The sequence below is a fragment of the Hydra vulgaris genome, chromosome 06 (genome assembly GCF_038396675.1).
Source record: "Hydra vulgaris chromosome 06, alternate assembly HydraT2T_AEP".
NCBI lineage: Eukaryota > Metazoa > Cnidaria > Hydrozoa > Anthoathecata > Hydridae > Hydra > Hydra vulgaris.
In genome coordinates, this window is record NC_088925.1 from 51,593,345 (window position 1) to 51,603,137 (window position 9,793).

The 9,793-nt window shown below is 26.9% G+C and overlaps 1 long non-coding RNA gene across 1 annotated transcript; it reads right to left on the minus strand.

The window, feature by feature from the left end:
- Positions 1–6,639: 6,639 nt before the first annotated feature.
- Positions 6,640–9,052, minus strand: LOC136081959 (uncharacterized). Its single transcript, XR_010639276.1, has 3 exons — positions 8,021–9,052; positions 7,261–7,700; positions 6,640–7,055 (listed from the first exon to the last, which is right to left on the minus strand). It is a non-coding gene; the product is annotated as an uncharacterized LOC136081959 (long non-coding RNA).
- Between the last annotated feature and the right edge of the window lie 741 nt (positions 9,053–9,793).

The window sequence follows — 9,793 nt, forward strand, 5'->3', positions numbered from 1 at the left end:
AAGTAGATGACCAGGATAAGTCATGGGCTCCACATCGATGCTTTAGCTCTTGTTTGGTTACACTACGAGAATGGCTGAAAAATAAAAAAAGATCTTTGGCTTTTGCTGTTCCTATGGTATGGAGGGAGCCTAAAAACCATACAGATGGCTGCTTTTTCTGCTTGACCCCACCCATCAAGCAGGTTTATCAATGAAGAAAATAGGAACAGTTAAATATCCGAATCTTCCACCTGCCATTCGATCTATTCTGTATTCGGATAGTTTACCAGTTTCTACTCCACCACAAAGTTGTGAGTTAAAAGCAGAAAATGAAGAAGAAATAGAAGAAAACAAGCCTTCTGCATCAAATAGTCCTGATTTTGTGTTAACAGATGATGTGCCGCACAGATTGAGCCAAGCAGATTTAAGTGATCTTGTTCGAGATCTGGACATGTCACAGAAAAAGGCAGAACTTCTAGGGTCAAGAATAAAGCAGTGGAATCTTCTCTAGTTTGATGTCAAAGTTTCTCATTACAGAAAACATCAGCAGAATCTGTTGTTTTTTTTGAGAAGAAAAATAACCTTGTTGCTTACATTGATGTCTCTGGATTAATGTACTGTCTTGATTTATACTGTGATCCAACTGAACGGAGATTATTCATAGACTTATCTAAGCTAAGCTTGAAAACTGTATTACTACACAATGAAAACCGTCTTCCTTCTGTTCCTATTGGCCATGCAGTTGACATGAAAGAGACTTATATAAACATGAAAGTTCTCCTTAACGCAATTAATTACAATGAACACAAATGGAAAATTTGTGGTGATCTAAAAGTCATTGCTATACTTTTAGAAATGCAATTAGGGTATACTAAATACTGCTGCTTTTTGTGTATGTGGGACAGTAGAGCAAGAAGTTCACATTATATAAAAGAAGACTAGCCTGCTAGGTCAGTCTTATTTTATATAATGTGAACTTCTTGCTCAACACAGATATAAAAAATATTATTTCTGAACCACTCGTGGATCCAAAAGATGTTCTTCTTTCACCATTACATATTAAGTTGGGTTTAATGAAAATTTGTGTCAAAGGTATGAACAAAGAAGGACAGGCTTTTAGGTATTTAAAAAAGAAATTTCCAAAAATAAGTGATGCCAAAATTAAAGAGGGTGTTCTTGTTGGGCCACAAGTACGTTAAGTTATGAAAGATCCTGCATTTGGCGAAGTTTTGAATGGGCAAGAAAAGGAAACTTGGGAAGCTCTTAAGGGAGTAATTTATGGATTTTTAGGTAACAAAAGAGATAATAGTTACATTCAATTGGTAACATTACTTTTGCAAAAATGCCATCAAATTGGATGTAACTTGTTTCTCAAGATTCATTTCCTCCACTCACAACTGGGCTTCTTCCCCTCTCCCCCCCCCTCCTCCTTCCAAGTTATAGAGCAGTTTGTGATGAACATGGGTAAAGGTTTCACCAAGTTATTTCTGTAATAAAAAAAAGATATCAGGGTCGTTAAAATGAGGCTATGCTTGCAGATTACTAGTGGTTTGTGTGTATGGATGGTCCAGAACTAGTCTACAAAATGAAAGCAAAAAGATCACGATCTCGTGACGATCATCTTTATACCTATTAGTTTGATGATCATGATTTCTTTATAATTGAAATAAAAATTTATTACTATTGTATATCTCAGAAACTAGAGCTAAAAAAAATTTTCGTTGTCATTTTCATTTTTCTCAGCCCAAAATTAGTATAATTTGAATAAAATTGCTAAAAATACAAAAATTTTTTTTTGTTGCCCAGTGTAATTAGAAGAAATCCATATACTAATTAAACTAGTATATGGGTTTGTTATAATTAGTACTTGACTTCAATTTACATACTTATTTTTCATTCCTTTTGGTTTTTTAGTTAAATTTTCCTGAACTAGTTTTACAGAATATTAGTAACCAGGGCCGCCGAGAGGGGGTGATAGGGACAGTTTGTCCCGTGCAGAAGATATCCAAGGGGCGCCAAATGAAAAGAAGGTTTCCAAAAAAAAAAGTCCTTTATCAATAATATAGGGAAATTTTGATGAATAGGGGCGCCAATCAGGGTTGTTGTCCCAGGCGACGTAACAGCTATCGCCGCCCTGTTAGTAATCCTTTTTCATAAATTTAGATGTATTTTATTTTCGTTTTTATATATATTAATATCTGATTTATTTTAGACTTCAATCATACACTAATCTTAATTCTTCATTGAAACCTTAAAAAACAGCAAAATCACGAAAATCGTTTCCCAAACGAAATAAAAAGTATGACAGACAATAAATGCAAAAGAACAAACAATGCCTCAAAAAAAAAAAAAAAAGGTTATTTTTATAGCCACATATATTTAAAAACATTATTCTGAACGTTATGTATTTGTTACAGAGTAACGGAAGCATGTTGAATTTTTTACGTAAATAATTTTTTAATTATAATGCAAATCTATATGATACTCTTCTAAATTCTAAATTCATCCAATTCATCCAATATGCGCAAAAACAAACAATTCCATATGCTGTAACTTGTGGTGTCCCCCAGAGCTCTATTTTAGGACCCTTATTATTCTTAGTATATATAAATGATTTAAATCTAGCAACACACTTCTTAAACTGTATTCTTTTTGCAGATGACTCCAATCTTTTTTATTCTCACAGAGATATTAAAACACTTTTTTGAAACAGCTAACGAAGAGTTGGGTAAGGTTAATGAATGGTTTATAAGTAATAAACTGTCTCTAAATGTGGAGAAAACCAAATTTATTTTATTTCATAAAGTAAATAAATTAGAAAATATTCCCATTAAACTCCCAAATCTAATAATCAATAGCGCTAGCATTAAAAGAGAAACTTCAGTTAACTTTTTGGGCGTAATATTAGATGAGCATTTACGTTGGAGTGATCATATAAAAAGCATTGAGAAAAAGTTATCAAAAAATATTGCCATGATATATAGGGCTAAACCATTTCTAAATAATAAATCTTTAAAAAGTTTATATTTTTCTTTCATTCATTGTCATTTGATTTATTGTAATATTGCATGGGCAAGTACAAATCATACAAAATTAAAAAAATTGTACTGTAAACAAAAACATGTCTGCAGAATATTATTTGGAGCTGAAAAAATTGTACCATGCGAGCCTCTTCTGCGTATACTGGGCGCATTAAATGTTTATAAAATAAACTTACATCAAGTTTTAATGTTTATGTATAAAACAAAAATGGGACTATCTCCTAAAATATTTCAGTCCTATTTTGAAAAAGTAGAGCATAAATATCCGACAAAATTTTCAAATAATAACTACATTGTCCCTAAATATAATTCAAAACAAATTACATATTCAATTCAATATCGTGGACCCTATTTGTGGAAAAAGTTTCCTAATATTGCAAATACGGAAAAAGTTAGTATACATCAGTTTAAAAAAGAATCGAAAAAGGTGTTATTACTTATGGATTTTAATATATCCGATTTTAAATGCCTCTTTTAAACTAAAATTCAATTATATAAAATATGTATCAGAATTTATCAATTTATCAATTTTTGTTTCTTAGTTTTTTCATTACTTGAGTTATGGTGTTTTCTCTAATCTTAAAAGTTATTGGTGAAATCTTAGTTTTTCAACATTTTACTTAACTATTAATGAGTTGTTATTTATTTTACTTTTAATTAAACTGGTTAAAAATATACATACATAAAACGGTTTTTTTAAATTAAGTACTCTTTTATTTTGAATTTTTTGTTCTTTATTTAAATATTACTTTATTACGAATTGTTATAAATTTTATTTTCATATTCTTCAACAAATACTTTGGATAATATACGTATATAGTGTGGCTCTTGAAAATACGTGCTCTTTAATTAATTTATTTATTTTTTGTTTTTCTTTTTTACTTTTCTTTCAGTTTTTCTTGTTTACTTGATTATTACTCTTAACATGAATATTGTTCTTGAAGTATTTCTTAAACTAATTGTTATTTATTTTTCCATTTATAATTTTTAATAAATAGTTTGTAAAGTATAAATATATTATCCGGCTATTGTAAATACGTACGATTGGGGCTCGGAGATAAGACAAAATTATGTCTTCTACTTGCCCCGCCAGTTTTTATTTTATTTATAAACCTTGTAAATTGTAAAAGTTATTAAACGGCGAAATAAATAAACTAAAAAAAAAAAAAAAAAAAAAATGTGAAGGTACCTAATGATAATGTATGTATTATAATGTTTGTTTTAATTACATGCTTTCCTTTGCATAAAGAAGGTTCATTGACCAGATTAAAAAGAAAAAGTTACTATAAAAACTATAAAAACAAAAATCCACGGTTAATTTCTTTTAATCAACGAAACCTTTATAATTTTTTTCTGTTGAATATCTCTTTATATTTACCAACATTATTTTATTTTAGTGTGGATAATGTTGAGTAACAGTTTGTTGAATACTGTTGCAAAATGGTTTTAATTTAGTTATTTTCAAGATTTGAAATTTTCTTTATTGATCATTAACTCTAAGGTAAGAATAATTTTGTTTATTATTAACATTTAAAAATAGTTTCCATATTAAAATATACAAATGTAAGAATTCAATTTTTAGCTAAGAGCAAAAGAACATAATCCTAATGATATTAAATCTCATATGCCAAAACCACCCCTTATGAAAGTCACTAATAGCGATCATTTATTTTATAAAAGTTACTGAACTACCATTTATTTGCTAAATAAACAAATTATATATATTAGCGTTATGACTTTTTTCAACCTCATGCCCCTGTACTGTAGTTTGATGAACTTTTACCTAAAAAGCACGAAATAAACTATTATTTGCATATCTTTTGAAAAAAGTTCACCCCGCCATCTAAAAATCAATTTTATGTCACGGTGATTTAAGCATAGGATTTTATTGTGAGCACGCGCATTAAATTATCTTTTTAAAAAAATAGCAAAGCAGTTTTCTGTAAAAACTAAAAACTTTTGCGATTGATTTCCGTTTTAAATATGTAATTTGTCTTTGCAATCAAAAAAAAAAAAAAAAAAAAGTTTTTAAACTATATAATTAATAAGCTTTTCGTTAAATTAAAAAAAAAAAAAAAACTTAAGTCGTAAAGAAAGAAAATTTTTTGTTTAAAATAATTAGGTTTTTAGGTAAAAAAAAAAAAAGTACAGCATCATTTCAATTATTTAAAGAATATTTTGCAAATAAAATTTTTTTGGATAAAAAGCAATATATATTCTTATTCTAGATATTGTAAGAAAAAATTATAAGTTATTATTTTTTACCTGTCATTTTTTTCAAATCGAGATAAAGTAGAGCGAGCATACCGGAACAGTGGGGCATAACGTTATAGTTTTGCCTGAAGTCTTGTATTTCAGCTAAAAATTATTATTATTTCTTTTTAATTTTTTTGATAAAATATTTTAAACTATTGTGCTTCATTATTGAAAAAAAAAAAAAATTTTAGAAATACCAAAATACATTAAAAGTACTAAATTCCATCAATAAGTTTGCGAAAAACAAAATTTTCTTAAGCGATACAACGACAAAAGATTTATCTTGAACTATTGCTAATTGCTTTATTTATAAAAGCTTATGCTTTTCTGAGAGAAAATTCTTTTTTATCCTATTTTTGAATTTGGTTTTAAAAAATATCTGGAACTAAACTTTTTAAATAGTATTAATTACAGTAAAATGACTTTTTTGGGACAACAAGTTATTTATATAATTGACTATATTACTATCATTTCGTGATTCTGTTTTCAGCTTGATGGTTTTATTTTTATTCTAAAATATATATTTTTTTATTTAGAAAAGCAATATCAGCAATCAATCCAAAGATATTCTTATTTTTACAACCTGATTATTACAAATTAACTTGATAGTGTTTAATGTAAACAAAGATGGTAAGAAATTATGTAAAAAAAATCAATCATCCCAAATGGAATGAAATGCAATTTTAGCTGTGAGTAAAAAGGAACTTAGAACTAGAAAAGCTGCTGATAAATATGGCATATATAAGTTTGCTCTACATTGGCATATTGCTAATAAGTAAGCCAGCTCATCAAAAATGTTGCCAAATAGTTTCAGGATAATTTGTGTGATTTATAATATATTTTGTTTAATTTTGAATAAAGTAGTAATTACCAATTTAATAATATATAGGTTAGAGTAGAGCGGAGGTATTTTATAATAAAACACAAAAAGTTTTTTTTATTTAAGTTGTTATTCCTTTTATTGTGGTGTATGGTCGTGTAATTTGTATGAGTATGTTACATTTTGAGATTTTAATGCCTGAACATATTTAAATAATGAAATGCATTCCTTTTTTATCACTTTTAAAGCTTTACAATTAACGAATAACTGCTGCTATTTAACTGTCCCGTTTTGCCCCACCCACTTGCAAAATGTAAAAAATTTGCTAGCCTAGAGATCATCTGTATCATATACAAACTTAATTTTTATTTTTAATTATTCCTAATTAGTTATAAAAATATATATTTAGCTTTTAAGTTATAAAGACATTTTAATTCAATATTAAATAGTCCCCTCATATTAACAAATAAATTTACATTGCTTAAGGGTTAAAATCAAAAAGGTCTTAAAATGAAAGTTAGAAAAGAAGCTAAGATTTTGTTTACCATTTATATTTTTAAAAATTTATAATAAGTTTAATTTCGAAATTCCTTTACAAGAAAAAATTTTTTTCAAATTAAATTAAATTTTTTTTTTAATAAAATTTTTTTTTTTTTTAAATTAAGCTTTACATCTTTTGCTTTACGTTGATATTTTATAAAATATTCTTTAATAATGCTTTCAACCTGACTACAACCCATATGCCAGAATAATCTATTAAGATTGGTGAATTCGGCGTGTAAATATTCACAATAAACATCTATTTTCTTATCTCTATTTTTCACCATAAACACCTGTACTTAATCTCCATTTTTCAATGAACTGATATACATGATTTTCAAGTAAATGCATTTTTGATGTTACAGAAGCATCTGGTCATGTGAATCTATAAAATTCAATAGATTGTTTGATTGCTAAATCTAAAAATTGAAAAGATTCTTCATTATACAATACATGATAACAAAATAATTCTCAATAATATCAAATTATAAAAATAAGTAGTTTACTGATGCACAGAGCATACTGCAAGAGTAAAATCGAAAACGCTGGTTAAATATTTATCAAGTTCCTGAATATCATTATCGTAGAAATAGTATAAACTATTTATAATATTATGACACTTACAATGATATGAAAAAAACTTTTTAAATTTCTGACTGACACCGATAGATAGTAAGTAAACACCAGTATCTCACATCGATAGATAGTAAGTAAACACCAGTATCTCACATCGATAGATAGTAAGTAAACACCAGTATCTCACACCAATAGATAGTAAGTAAACACCAGTATCTCACACCGATAGATAGTAAGTAAACACCAGTATCTCACATCGATAGATAGTAAGTAAACACCAGTATCTCACATCGATAGATAGTAAGTAAACACCAGTATCTCACACCGATAAATAGTAAGTAAACACCAGTATCTCACATCGATAGATAGTAAGTAAACACCAGTATCTCACACCGATAAATAGTAAGTAAACATATGTAAGTATCTATAAATTCAAGGTCTATAACTAGCTCAGGAATCAAATTGCATAATCCAAGCAATGATTGATGCTATCAATAAATTAAAAAATATCAAAATAAGTCAAATCAATTTATAAATTCAGGCATTATAAAAATTGGGCTTCAAATATATTTTTAAATACAATAAAAAAAAAATTTTCTTATATTTAATTAAACACTTTGGTGTATATATGTACACACGCATATATACATATCCATATAAAATTAATCATGACTTAAAAAAACAAAAACTTTAACCCCTTTATTAAACTTTACCATCCTATTTTGTACAAAATTTAAAAGCAAGTTTTATGTATTGAATTTATTTACAAGTAAATTTAATGAATAATACATTTATTTCAATACAATACCTTCTTTTTTTTCTCAATTCATAATAAAGTATTCTTGGTTTATATACTTTCAAAGCACTTTCTGTACTTTCTGGCTAACACAAAACTAGTATTTCAACTGTATCTTGCAGAAGAGCAATTTTTTAAGATAATCACTAATAATGCTATTCAAAAAACTTGATTGGACATGCATGAAAATGTATTTGTCAAATTCTGCTTTACCAATAGTTTTACTTCTGAATGCCAATTCTCCAGCAAGTTTTATATCGATTAAATGACATTCATCTTTTAACATAATAAAAAAATTCAAGTGGATTTGCATTCGATTTCTTAGACATTTTACCCAAATATTTGGAGTTTTGAAAACGTTGTTACCTTTATTTTTGATGTTTCTAAGAGCAGTATAGCACTTCATACACATTTTCTCTAGATAAATAGATTGAGAATCTTTGATATATTTATTCCATACATTTATATATTTAATCAATTTTACTGTCAGTTTTGAACATGTCTTTTTCTAAAAGATTTCCACATACTTTACATACTCTTGATAACTTTGTTGATAAATACTCGCCATTATTTGCGGATCTATTTTTGTGAAAACCTCTCTATTCAAAACGATTATATTAAAAAAAAAAAAAAATGACAGGTAATAAAAACTTTCGAAAAGATAAAAAGGAGGAGTATTATTAAGAACTTCCAGAATCTTACAAAAATTTTAGTTCCTCTAAAATATAAATAATAGAATGTGTTAAATTTGCTAATAACAAGCTTTATTTATCACAGTAAAACGAACTTACGTCAAAATCTACTAAATCTCATACTAAATCAAGTTCATCTATGATCTGTTTCGCTTCATTTCACAAGATATAGTTTACCAACAACAAAAAACACAAGCAAACAACCAAACTGCTTAACAATATTTAATGAAGGACTAACACGGTTACTCAAAATAATGATATTTACATATTTGCAGCTAATAAAATCCCAAGTTTTAATAAGTATCGAATCACCGTGATGTCAAAATCGATTTTTCAACGACGGGGTGAACTTTTTTCAAAAGGTATGCAAATAATAGTTCATTTCGTGCTTTTTAGGTAAAAGTTCATCAAACTACAGTACAGCAGCATGGGGTTGAAAAAAAGTTATAAACCTAATATATATATATATATATATATAGATATATACATATATATATATATATATATATATATATATATATATATATATATATATATATATATATATATATATATAATAGATATATATATATTTTTTATTTTTATTTTATAAATCTCTATTTGAAATTGAATAGCATTACAAGTAATGAATTGTACAATTTTATTTGTCCTTTAATATTAATAGTTTGCTAAGAATACAGGGGAGGAACATATTATTTATGCATTGAAAAGGCAGTAGAGCGTCCAATATTGCTTGGGAGGTAGAGGTCACTGACGCCATCACGAAGGATACGGAGGCATTTTTGAATAAAAGGTTTTTGGTAAGTAGTAGTTTTTGCGGTGTTAAGAGCATACGGGAATCTATTAGGGTTTCTGCTTTTGTTTTGAGTTAATTTAGTGGTTATAGGATGGCATGGGTCTGCAAGGATCTTTTTGAGTATATTAATATATATATAATATATATATATATATATATATATATATATATATATATATATATATATATATATATATATATATATATATATATATATATATATATATATATATACAATATGAGGTACATCTTCAAGCTAATAAAGTCGTTACAAATTTTAATATTTTTCTGTTCAAT